Here is a 14,017-nt window from a genome sequence, read left to right as displayed (position 1 = left end):
TTTTATCTTATATAATTTTTAATAAATATATAATACTATTATCTAGTAATAATATTTAATAGATATAATCGCTATTATAGTCTATAAGAATATCTTCTTAAGCGTAATATTATTCTTTCTTTTATTTAATAACTAATCTTCTTATTATAGCGAAGCTCTTAGTTTTAATATATCTAATATATATTAAACGAGGCTTATATCTAATATAAATCTTATATAAAATAAGTTTATAGCTTATAATAGAGCTATAATTATAAAAATAGTTTATCGCTATTATAAGCTTTAGCTAAAAAATTTAATTAATATTAATATCCTCTATAATAATATTAATAATACTAAAAAAGATTTAATCGAGTCGTTTAATAACTCTATTTTATTCAAGATTTCCTAATTAGACTAGCTTTTAAATAATATTATAATTAATATAATAAATATTAAAATTATAGTTTTTATACTCGCTTCTATAATTACTCTATAGACGTCTAATAATATAATTACTATATTTATTATAAAGCTAAAAGCGCTTAAAGATCGTAAAGATATTACTTTTTTATTCGATAACTTTAATTTTAAAGCGTTTATTATAATTATTTAAAAAGATAATAAAGTATTTATCTCTATCGAAGTTATATAGGGTGATAGAGCTATAGATATCGATATAAATTAAATTATTTAATCTTTCCTTTAAGCGAATATAGAATTTATATAATTTATTTTTTATTTTTTTAATAATATATAAAATATAAAACTTTATTTCTATAATCTTTTTAATAAGATCTATACTCTTAAATAACTTAGCGAATTTTTAAATATTTTAATATTCTAAATAATTTATATAGATATATTAAAGATTAAGAGTTTCTTTATTAATTTTATAAGGCGTTTTATCGAAGTCGAAATCGAAATTAGAGTTAAAGATATTAGATTTAGCGAAAATAGAAATATCTTTATTTATTAAATTAATCTTCTTTTTATATTTTAAAATAGCTTAAAGTATAATAAACTTTATATTATATTATTTAAATATTAATATAAATATTAATTCGACTTTAAACGATATTAATATAAATTTTAACTTTTATATATAAAAGATATATAGATTATTTTTCTATAATTAAGTAGTAATATTATAATAATTAATTTTAATATTATTTAAAACGAATTTTATAGATAGATTATTATATATTAATTACTCTTAAAAAATTAGATTTAGAGATAATTTAAAAAAGTAAAGAATATTAATAAGAATTAACTTCTTCTTCTTATTATCGATAATAATATTAAAATATATTTTATTAATATTAATAAAGATAAGAGAATTTTTAATATTCTTAATTAAATAAATATTATTAATTATGAAATTAAGGGAATAATACTTAATAAAGGCGTCTTAATAAAGAGTAAAGTACTATAAATAGATATAATCTAAAGTCTATCGTATAAGCGAGCTATCGAATTCAGCTATATATATAATATACATTTCTCTTTCGATATTAATAAAATTATAATAACGCTTCTTACTAGACTTATAATCCTTATTCTTATTCTTTTTATTATTAGACTTAAAATTATTATCTCGAATATTATCTCTATTATTACTATCGTTAATATCTTTATTTTAACTCTTTTTATTAAATTAATTATACTTTATTTTAATATAATAATACTTTTTATAGTAGATATAGTATTTAACTTACTTTTAAATTATATAACTATTAAAATTAAATATAATTTTTTTCTATAATTTAATAGTAGTAACGAGGCTTAAATTATTTAAGATAAGACGATAAGAGCGTTAAGTAGTAAAGATATAGTTAAATTTAATACGCTTAGAAAACGAGTTAATAACTATCTAAATAAATTAAGTAATAATATATTCTAGCGAGAAGATAAGCTCTATATTTACCTCGTTTATTAATTTATAATTTTAAATATAATAAATAAAATAGGCGTTATAGACCTTATCTAATTCGATATAAAAGAAAAAAATAAAAAAGTTAGTTTTTAATTTTAACTTAGATAATATATTAATAATATCGATATAAATACCTTTAAGGCGAGTTATAAAATTTAATATATCTTTATATTAGTTAAGATCTAATTTAAATAACTAATAATAAAGATTATTAAAAATATTAAAATCTTTAAACTTATTATTAATAATAATAATCTCTTATAAAAAATAGATATTAATTTACTTTTTAAGTTTAATAATAAATTATTATTAAGGTAACTCTAAATAGTATTAATAACTAGTTTATATTTTAGCTTTTATTTAATAACTTTATTTTTAACGATATTAATAAATCTTATAATTTTAGCGTTAGATATATTTTTAACTAAGATAGAAATAATAAAGTAGTCTTTTTATTTAACTTTAGTAAATTTAATAAGATACTACGCTATAAGATATTAACGTATATTTTATTATTATACTTAAAGGCCTTTAAGTCCTTTAAACTTAGCGATATAAAGAGATAATTTACTAAACTTTATATTTAAGCTAGTTTCTTTTAATATAATTTTAGCTTCGATATATTATTTAAAGCGCGAAGAAATTAAGAGCTTATAAGAGAATTAAACTTAATAGACTATATAATAATATTAAAGAGATTCTCGCTATTAATTAATTCGAGAAATAACTCGTAGATTAAATTATTAAAAATTATGAAGTTATTAAAAAGATAGATAAATATATAATTATATTCTTAATTTTCTAAACGCTTTCTAAATTAATATTAAACTTTATTTAATATTTAATTATATTAAAAGAAATCGCGTTTAAAAATATATTTATCTACGCGTGCTTTATTATATAATATATAAAATTATTTTTAAGAAATATCTAGAGATATAATAAGCGTATATAGTCTATAGTAGCTTTTAAGCTTATCTTAAATTATAAAAGATATTAATAAATAATTATATTTAAGATATTTAATATTATCTTAATTAAGAGAAGATATTAATATATAATTATATTTAAAATATATAATATTATCTTAACTAATATAATTAAATAAAGGATTTTCTTAAGATATAATTAGATTTAAAGATAATTAGATAGATATAGAGTCTATATTAAATAAAAAATTTAAAAACTCTTTATATTCTTTATCTTACGCGGTAATTATATTCTTTATTAATTAGATATTTAATTATTAACTCGATAATCTATTAATTAAATAATCGATAGTATTAATATAATAATACTTCGCTATAATCTATCTAATTAATATAATTATATTTTAATTAGAAAATAAAAGTACTTCTTTATATATTACCTCTTTTATAACTATATTATTTTTATTTATAAATTTAGCGTTCTATAAATAAAATTAATATTATTTAAAGCGCTTAATTAATTAATTAGTATAGCGAAATTTTTAGCTAATTTAACACTTAAGCTCTTTATTCTAATTCTTTACTTTATAATATAATAGTTAAAGATAGTAATAGCGAGGTTTTTATAAGGATTATAGCTATTATATAATAAGTATAATTTATAATTTAAAGATTTATAAAGCTTAAGAAGTATTATCGAGTTATCTTAAAGTAAATTAATTAGATATTTAATATTACGATAATATTGCTAAGCGATATAATATTATAATAAAGCTTTTCTTTATTTTTTAAGTATTTAATTAATAAGCTAGCTAGCTTATAAGTAATATACTAAATAAATACTCTATAATTTAAGTTTATAACTTATTAAAGTAGTAAATAAAATACTTAATTAATTAGATCTAACTATAAAGAGCATTATAAATATATATATCGCCAAGCCTCGGTAAACCTTCCTTACCTCGGCAAACCTTCCAACTTAGTTAGATAACACATTTCGACATTAATATCTATAATTAATTATTCTCTTTTATAATAATTTTTAAACTAAGAATAAATAAATTATATATTTTTATTTAAGATCTTAATTATAATAAAGATTTTAATCTAGATCTTACTCTATTAAATTCTACTTTTACTTTAAATACTACTTTATTTAAATTAATTTTAAAACCTTTATAATTTTAAAATAATAATATTAACGAGAATATTATTATTAGCTTCTTATCTTTAAAGATAAATATAAAGTTAATTAAAGACTTTAATAAAAATATATTTATAAATAATATAAAGAAGAGCGAGTTATATTATTCTAAAGAAGCGGAGAATAATATAAATTTAAGTAAGAATAATAAAGAATATAATAGAGAGTATAAATAAAGCGGTAATAACGATAATAAGAACTTATTTATAATATATTTCTACTATATATACTATTAATTCTAATTATATAATAATTATCTAATAAGATATTTCGTATATCTTAAGACTTATAACCTCTTATATTACTTTAATATCTTAAAAATCTTAAATTTAATAATAAGAATAAGATTAAAAATAAGTAATATTTATCTCTATCTTCATCTCCATCGCTATCTTCATCTTCATCTCTATCTCTATTAAGATATTCTTTATCTTATACTCCTCTATCTAAAATCTCTCCGCTATTATCTACTCTTTTTTATAAAATTATTTATTAATTAATAAATAAAGAAGTATTCTTTTCTTCTCTATATCTAATATTTAAATTATAATTTAAAAAGTTAAAAAATATAAAGGCGGAGTATATTAGGCTAAGAGAAATTCTTTAACTATTATAATCTTTTATAAATAATAATAATAAGAATAATTCTTTAAATCTTATATAAATACTTTTACTTAAGCTTAATATACTAAAATAATAAATTCGCTAATATATATTACTATTATAATTAATACGAAAGCCTTTATTAATTATAATCGAAAAATAATTATCGCTTTTATAATATTAAAAGAAAGTTTAATAATAAATAATTAAATATATAATATAGTAGTATTAATATAATTCGATTAATTTAGTTTAAACTATTCTTTTAATTATAACGTTATAAAAGAAGATATTTTTTAAAATAATATACTACGTAAATAAATCTATAAAGTTATAAGAATCTTAAATCTAAAAATTCTTTATATAAATAATATTAGAGAATATCTATTATATTTAAATTAATAATTTAATTATTTTTAATAATATTATTTATATTAAGATAATATTACTCTATAAAATAAATTATATAATCTTTATAGATTAAGATTATAATTATACTATAAGTAATTATAAAGTAATAATCTATTTTAAAAATATTTAAATTAGATTTAGATATCGAGTATAAGCTTTTTCTATTAAAAAATCTTCTTATTAAATAATCTTCGAATATAATTAATAAATATTTATTTATATATCTTAATTAAGAATATAGCGAAGATAATAAAGAAGAAATAGTTTTTCTTAATAAATAAAGATATATTAAAAGAATTCTTAATCTTAAATCTTTAAGCGTATAATCTCTTTAATAGCTTTATTAAACTTATAGCGAATTTAAAATAACTTACTTTAATTATTAAAAATTTAAATTACTTATTATTAATCTATATAAATCTTTATTATATTTCTTATTTATCGACGATTTTAGCGTATATAAAAATATATATTAAGCCTTAAAAGCTTTTTATTTAATTTTTACTTATTTAAACTATAATAAGCGAAAAAAGCTTATAAATATATTTATATTATTATTAAATTTTTATAATATAAAAATAGAAGATATAATAAAAGTCTTTAATAGATTTATTTAGAGATTAAATTAAAGAATATAATTAGATATTAATAAAGAGATAACTACTATTTAGATATTCGCTATTATATTTCTAAAAGATATATTATAATAAATTAATAATATAGACTTTATAAGATATAACGTTAGAATAAATTATTAAAGCTATTTCTATTTAAAGAAAGAGAGAGAAAATTTAAACTTTAATATTATAGATAATAAGAGATATTATTAATAGATTATTTAATAAAGAAAATACGCGAATAGCTTAAATAATATAGATTTAAAGATTTTTATTCGCGAGATAGATATTTAATTAAAGATTCTATTAATTACGAAACTTATTTTAGCTTTTAATCTTATATAATTATATTTTTATAATACGCTTTATTCTAAATAAAGAGGTTTAAATAGAATTTTATAAGATTTTCTTATAATTTTAATTCTTAGTAAACGCGATATATTAATATATCTAAAAATCTTTTAAAACTTTTAATTTTCTTTAAGGTGAAAGCGAATCTAGAGTTTAATATTCTATATCTAATTATAATTACTTTTTAAGATAGAAAAGACTACGATTCTAACGCTATTAATACTTTAAAGTTAAATAAAAATAAATAAATTTATTTTTTTATTTTTATAAATAATAATAAGTATTATAATTATTAAGTTTTCTCCACTTTAAGTAGTAATAAAGACGTTTAATATAATTACTTATTCTAATATATTAATTAATACTTAGCGCTATATTAAATCTAATTTCCTTTATTAATATATATTAAAAGTATATAAAATCTATTAAGATCTTATTATCTATAAAGCTTCTATTATAATAAACTTTAACGAATTAAAATTAAATTCTAATTATAATAGAGAATTACTAAATAAGATATTAAAGAAGATAATATTAAATAAGAATTATTCTAATTTTAAAGTTATTTTCTAGATATTATTAGAATATAAAGCTAAATTAATTAAAGAAAAGAAAAAGGAAAGAAAAGAGAATAATAAGTTCGAGAAGCTTTCTAAGCTTTCTAATATATACGCTAACTTATATCTAATTAATAATATAATTAAATATATAATAATAATAAACTCAAATATTCTAATAGACGAATTAAAGTATAAATATATTTTATAAAGCTTAAATTATCGTAATTAATTATTATCTTAAAATCTTTAAAGATATAACTAATATTATAGTACCTTTAAACTTAATAATTTATCTCTTTACTAAAAATATAATCTAATAATCTCTATAATTAAGACTAACGAATATATAAAATTATAAATATTTAAAATTAATAAATATCTTAATTCTTCTAAATATATAATATCTAACTCTTATAAAAAGCTTTCTATTAATTAATAAGTAGAGGATAAATAATATTATTAAAGATTATTATAGTATTTTTATAAATAATTAATATAAGATTAAAAAGCTCTTCTTAATTAAATTTATTTTAAATAGATTTTAAATAACGATTATAACGAACTTAATAAGACTTTCTCTATAATACGACTTTATTTAATATCTAATAACGATATATTAATAAGACTATAATATTTAAGTAATAAATTTTAACTTAAAATTATTAAAATAATATCGAAGAATAGCCTATATTAATTTATAAGTAACGCTATCTTATTTCTTAAGTACGCGATTTATAAGTAATTAATAAAGTCTTTAATAGAATTAATCGTCGTTATATCTATAATATTAATAATTATTTTAATATTAAGAGTATTAAAAGGCGGTTAATATAGTATTTCGCGTATATCTATTAACGAAGGAGGTATACTTTTCTAATTATTTATATAATGAAGTAATTATAAAATAAGAACGAAGATATACTTAATCTAGTATTAATATTACTAATCTATTTCCATTAAACTAGATAATAAATATTTAGACTTTTTAAATTAAAGTATTAAGATTTATATATAATAAATATATTAACAAAGTTAATTTAAAATAAGAATTAAGATTCTTATATATTAAAGTATATTTAAAGAATATTATATCTATAAATCTAATATACTTATATAAATAACTACGTAAGACTTTATATAAATAAGTACTTTATTTATCTTCTTAGAGGTTCTTATATAAATATATATAATATACGAGATTATAAAAGAATATAATATAAGAGTAATTAAGTTATAAAAGAGTTATAAGATAATAATCGAATTGATTATATAATCGTTATAGATTTTAAAAGAAGTATTCTATAATTTATAACGATTATATAATCGTTATATTATTATTATATAACGAGTAAAGGCCTATGAATTAAATTCATAACCATTTTTTTTGATTAGGGCTGTCGAGTAAATTTGGTGAGCGATCTTTGGTGAGCGAACTTTGGTGAGCGATATTTGAATTCCTTGCGCTTTAATAATTATAAGACTAAATTTAGAAATTCTTTTTTTATCTGAAAGCCCACATTTCGTTCTACAATTTAAAAAAAAAATCTCTAAAATTTAATAGAAAACAAAAAAGTTATTGTATATATTAATAACGTACACCTATTTTTGATAAGGGAGACGCGGGAGGAGGAGATTTTGATGGTTACGGACGCTAATTTATTTACCCGCGATAACTCAGCCGGTCTAGCTAAAAAGCGTAGAGGTTTCGAATTTATAATTGGCTGCACATATAAATTCAAGGTTTTTAAGCTTAGCTCTATCTTATTCTTTTATATATACTAATCGTTATGTAATCGTTATATTATCGTCGTATAACTATTATATTATTAATATATAATTAGTCGAAAACGAGTTATATAATAGTTATATACTAGTACTAGAACTTTATAAACTAATAGAATAATATCCATTTCGAGACCTCGAAATAATATAAGAATTTTTAATATTTTACTTATATTGTTTTGAGACTAATAATTTACTTATATTACTTCGAGATCTTAAATAAAATAAGAATTTTAACATTTTACTTATATTATTTCGAGATCTTAAAATAATCTAAAGATTTTTATTAGTTTATTTATATTATTTCGAGATCTTAAAATAATATAAGAGTTTTTAATTAATTCGAGTTCTTATATAATATAAGGATTTTTTATTTATATTATTTTAAGACCTCGAATAAAATAAGGATTTTAGTTCGATATTTTTTATATAAGGATTAAATAGCGATAGCCCTCTTATCGATAAATACGAATTAAAAAAATAGATTATCGCTATAAGATATATCTATTTATAAATAATTATTAAAGACTTAGTTTAATATCTATATTAGAAAGTATAAGAATATTCGATATTATTCTACTCGCTTTCGAGTTTATAACCTATTAAAAGTAGAATATTAGATATATTAGAAATTAATTAAAAGACTAAAAGACTAATTATTAATTTATAGAATATAGAAATATTTATATATATAAAATAGATAATTAATAGTAGCTAATAATTACTAGTTTTAATAATATACGATATATTATATAATAATCGAAGGGGCTAGTATTATAATAGATATAATATATTTTAACTCGCTTAAAATAAAAATAATAGCGACTCTTAATCTCTTATATTATTAATAAATTATATTTATTTAAATTTATAACTATTTAAAAAAAAACTCTATTAAAAAGATTGAAAGAATATCTCTATAGCTATTATAGTTTTTATATAATAAATTTTAAATATTATAAAATAAATATTAAAAGCTTAAGAGTAATTATAGTTATAGAGATAAATAATAATTATAATATAATAATTATCGAATAAAGCTTAAACTTATAATCTATAGAAATATAAAATAAAATATTTAATTATTAATTATAGAGTTATTATAAAGAAAAGAGCGATTAGATATAAATACGCTAAAATATATTATATAACTATATTATATAATTACTAAGACGTTAAAAATTACGTAATTCGAATTTTAATAAAAAATAATAATAATAATTTTAAAATATTTTAAATTATAATTAGATTATTAATATTAATATTTAATTATTTTAATTAATATTTAAAATTTTAAAATTAAATATTAATATAGAATAGCTTTACTTTTAATAAAGTTAAATATTCAAATCTAATAAAAATTAATAGAATTTAGAAAATCTTAATAATATAATATAATTATATAACGATATAATTATATATTTAAATATATTTAACGAGTTTAATATTTTAATTAAATATAATATATTTTAATTTACTTATAAAGAGATAAAAGTAACTCTTAATCTCTTATATTATTAATAAATTAAATTTATTTAAATTTATTTAAATTTATAATTATTTTAAAAGAAAAAAATATCTTTCTTAAGAAAATTGTTAAAATATGAGGTAAAACACTTAGTTATATTGACTAGAGAGTTCTATAAAAGAAAAGAGCGACTAGATATAAACACACTAAGGCGTGTCACGTAACTGTATTACGTGATCGCTAAGACGCCAAAAGTTACATAATTCGAATTCCAACACTCCCCTTCGCACGTATTCTTTTATATGCGAAATTTGATAGATACAAAGTTTAATGCTAATAGTGTTAAAATTAAATAAATAAAATGAAATCTAAGCTAGATAGCTAAAGTAAGTTTAGCGCCGGGTAGCTAAAGTGAAAAGTCGAAATCTAAAAACGACTATATCAAACCCCCAAAATATCAAAAAACGGTTTTTCGGAAATTTTATTTCCAGGCTATCTAGTAGACACCAAAAATCGATTGATTCGAGGCCACTAAATGAAATAATTGAAAGAAATTCTTCGTTTCACATATTACGACCGGCTATTAACGAGTTTATAGAGTATTAAGCCTAAGGCTCGACGGGCGGCTTAAATAAATTACTCGAATTGCGAGGATTAATAAAATAGCTCTTTTAAAGTAGGAGTCGGCTCCTCTAAATAGATAATACTATAGATAATATTTCAGCCTAATTAGTATATGAAACTTCTTAAATTTATTCTTAAATAGTACCTTAGTAAGTTTATTAATTATCTATTATTTAATGAAAATATACTTAAGAGTAATATTATTAGCGATAATTTATTCTTATATATAGTAATATTAAATATCGATATATTTAATATATATATAAAATTAAGAATTTTTAATAAAAGCTATAATATTCTAATTATTATAATAAATAATAATAGCTTATATACACTTAGCGCTAAGATTAAGTTAATTAAGAAGTTTATATAATTAAACTATCTTCTTAATAGCTTATATTTAATTAATATATTTAATCTTATAAAAGAATAGCGTTATAATAGACTATCGTTTCGATAATTAATTAATAATAATATTACTTATATTAAAAACGTAATTAGAGATAAAATATTAAGTATTCTAATTACCCGTCTAATTCGCGTCTATATAATTAATAAGTAATTTTAAATCTTCTCTAAATATTAACTACTAATTCTTAATATTATTTAAATATTAAAAGATACGCTTAATAGCCTTCTAATAGAATTTATTTAGATTTAAAATATATTTAGAGACTATTAAGACGGCGAATATAATATCGAATTAAATATCTAATATTATATATATAAATAATTTAATAATTAATAAAAAGAAATGGGGAGTTTATTTTTTAGGCCTCTCGCGTAGATCTAAACCTATTAATTAACGGTTATAATAACGGTTTAATAACTATTTAAGATATATAATCGTTAACCAACAATCAATTAGTAATCAATTAACGATTAAAAAAATAAATATAAAGTTTTATAATTTCTTAATTATAATCTATTAGTTATTTAATAGTTAATTATTAAATTTAATATTAAAGTTAATAAAGTATTTTTTAAAGCTATTCGCAACTATAAATAGTATAATATAGTATCTATAGATGATATAATTTATTAAAGTCTTTAATATATATAATTATACTTTATATAAATTAAAGCTATAATATTCTCTATATATAATATCTTACTATATTCTTCTATAAAGTCTTAAGTTAATATTAAAATATATAGTATTACGCTAAGAAATGAATTTATATTAATTAAAGTTATAAATAAAGTAATAGATAGTAAAGTTATAGATAGTAAAGTTATAGATAGTAAAGTTATAGATAATAAAGTTATATATAGATTATTAAAGCCTTCGATATATTATTATTAATCGCTATTATTATCTTCTCTATTATTAAAGATTATTTTATTATCTTTCTTATCGCCGTTAATATTTAATATCTAATTCTTATTTATATTAATATTAGATTCTTCTATAATTACGTTTAAGTTTTAATTAATATTAATCTTTAAACGTTTTTTATACTATACGCTATAAGATATTATATATTTAAAATAAAAATCGAGTAATTAATATTTAAATCTAGTTTTTTAATAAAGAGCGTTAAATAAATTTAAAAGATACTTATATATATACTTTATTAATAATAAATTAATTAAATTTTTAAGATATAGCTTCGTTAAATAGAAATATATAATAAGCTATAGAAAGATTTTTAGATAGTAAAATAATTAGTTACTATATTTATAATAGACTTCGATAAATCTATAAATAGATATAATAGAAAATTTATATTTAAGAAATCTCAGTCTATCTTCGATAATTACCTCGAAATCCACTATTTTAATTTTAAATCTAAATATACTCTTTAGCTATTTAAAATTATACTTCTTATAAATCTTTATCTTAATATTTATAAACGTTAATAATTTTAAGCGTAGCGTCTAACGCTTTAAATCTATAATACTCTTAATTTATCGCTATATTTACTATAGCGTTTACTTAAAAATCTTATCTTTTTATATCTTATATAAACGTTAGATACGATATTTAGCCTTTTTATATACTTAATAATTACTTTTTATATCTAGAAAAATAGCTTAAACGAGTTTATCTACATAAGTATTTAATAGAAAAATAAAAAAATAGCGTCTAATTAATAGATTTAATTAGAAGAAGATCTCTACTTTAAACTTTAACGAATATATAAAATCTTTAATTCTTCTTTTTATAGTACTAAACTAGCTTATAATAATATCGTATTTATTTATCTAACTCTACGAATTACTTTTAAGTATTAATATTACTATCAAATTACTTTAACTTCTCTCCTCTCTATTAAAAGTCTTATCGTCCCCTATACTTACGACGTACTATATATTTTTTATTAAAACCTTTAAAATTATATTTATAGACTTAATAATAGAAAACTTAATAATAGCTATAGTAGGCTTTATATATAAAGGTTTAAAAGTCTTTGATATAAGCTACGTGGCAGCTATAATAGGCTTTAAGCGTAAAATCTTTAAAGCCTTTAATATAGACTATATAATAGCTATAAAAGACTTTATACGTAAAATCTTTAAAGTTTTTAATATAGACTATATAGTAGTTATAAGAGGCTTTATATATAAATACTTAAAAGTCTATAATATAACCTAGATATTAAATTTTTTAATTTAAGAAAATTATTAGTTTAGAGCTATAAAAGTATTAGATAATATATTACTTTAATAGAGCTACTATATAAAAATATATTATTAATCTCTTTTATATTCGACTTATTAAGAGATTATTTATATTAATATTTATTATATTAAGATATAATCCTCGCTAGCTTATTTTTAAACTCGCTATTTTAAATAAGAGATCTCTTAAATATAATATTATATATTCTAGATCTAGACTTAAATTGCTAAGAATTTAATATTTATAATCTACGTTAAATAATCAATTTATCTATTATTATAAAAATAATTAATAAAATATTTCTATAATTATAATAATTAGAGAAGAGAGAAATTTAAATAAATTATATATCTCGTTATAAAAAAAGTTATCTAAAGTATTTCTAGGCTAAATTAAATATTCGCGATAGACTTTAACGCTAAAACTTATCTAATCTCTCTATCTCCCTTATAAAATAAGTATATCTTTATATTCTCTTTAATTCTCGCAGTTCTAATCACAATTTAAGAAAAACGAGTAAATTAATAAATAATAATATATTTAAAAATATAGATCTCGCTATAGAAGATTACTATAGAGTAGTCTATCGATTAAATTAAATATTATTATAAAATTATAAAAATATAATTATAAACCTCTCTTTATATATATAGAGCGAGAGTTATTACTTATTTACGCGTTACTTAATTTCTATATTTATCTTAATTATAAATTTACTCTTTATAAGAAAGATATAAAATAAATTCTATTAGTTCTTAAAATCTTAATTTTATAAGTTTTTAATTATCTTACTTTAATATTATTATTATAACTTATCTTATACGAGACTATAATCTAATCTAATCGAAGTCTTATATAGATAAATAAATACTCTATAAATTAATTCGCTTATTCTATTATTCTATATCTAAAGTCTTTTATAATTAT

The sequence above is a fragment of the Letharia columbiana genome (genome assembly GCF_014066305.1).
Source record: "Letharia columbiana isolate WasteWater2 chromosome Unknown Sc0000001_s0, whole genome shotgun sequence".
NCBI classification, from domain to species: Eukaryota; Fungi; Ascomycota; class Lecanoromycetes; order Lecanorales; family Parmeliaceae; genus Letharia; species Letharia columbiana.
This window is presented reverse-complemented; position numbering follows the sequence as displayed.